We start from the raw sequence: 225 nt of genomic DNA on the forward strand, positions 1-225 counted from the left end.
CTTGGGGAACGGCGGCGCACACCGCGAACGGCCGGTGGCGGTCGGCCGGTGGCGGTCGGCTGGTGGCGGTCGGCTGGTGGCGGTCGGGGATGGCGCTTGGGGATGGTGGCTGTCGCCTTGTGGCGGTCGGCTGGTGGCGGTCGGGGGTGGCGCTTGGGGATGGTGGCTGTCGCCTTGTGGCGGTCGGCTGGTGGCGGTCGGCTGGTGGCGGTCGGGTGGTGGCGG

This window comes from Syngnathus scovelli, unplaced genomic scaffold (genome assembly GCF_024217435.2).
Source record: "Syngnathus scovelli strain Florida unplaced genomic scaffold, RoL_Ssco_1.2 HiC_scaffold_266, whole genome shotgun sequence".
Taxonomy (NCBI): domain Eukaryota; kingdom Metazoa; phylum Chordata; class Actinopteri; order Syngnathiformes; family Syngnathidae; genus Syngnathus; species Syngnathus scovelli.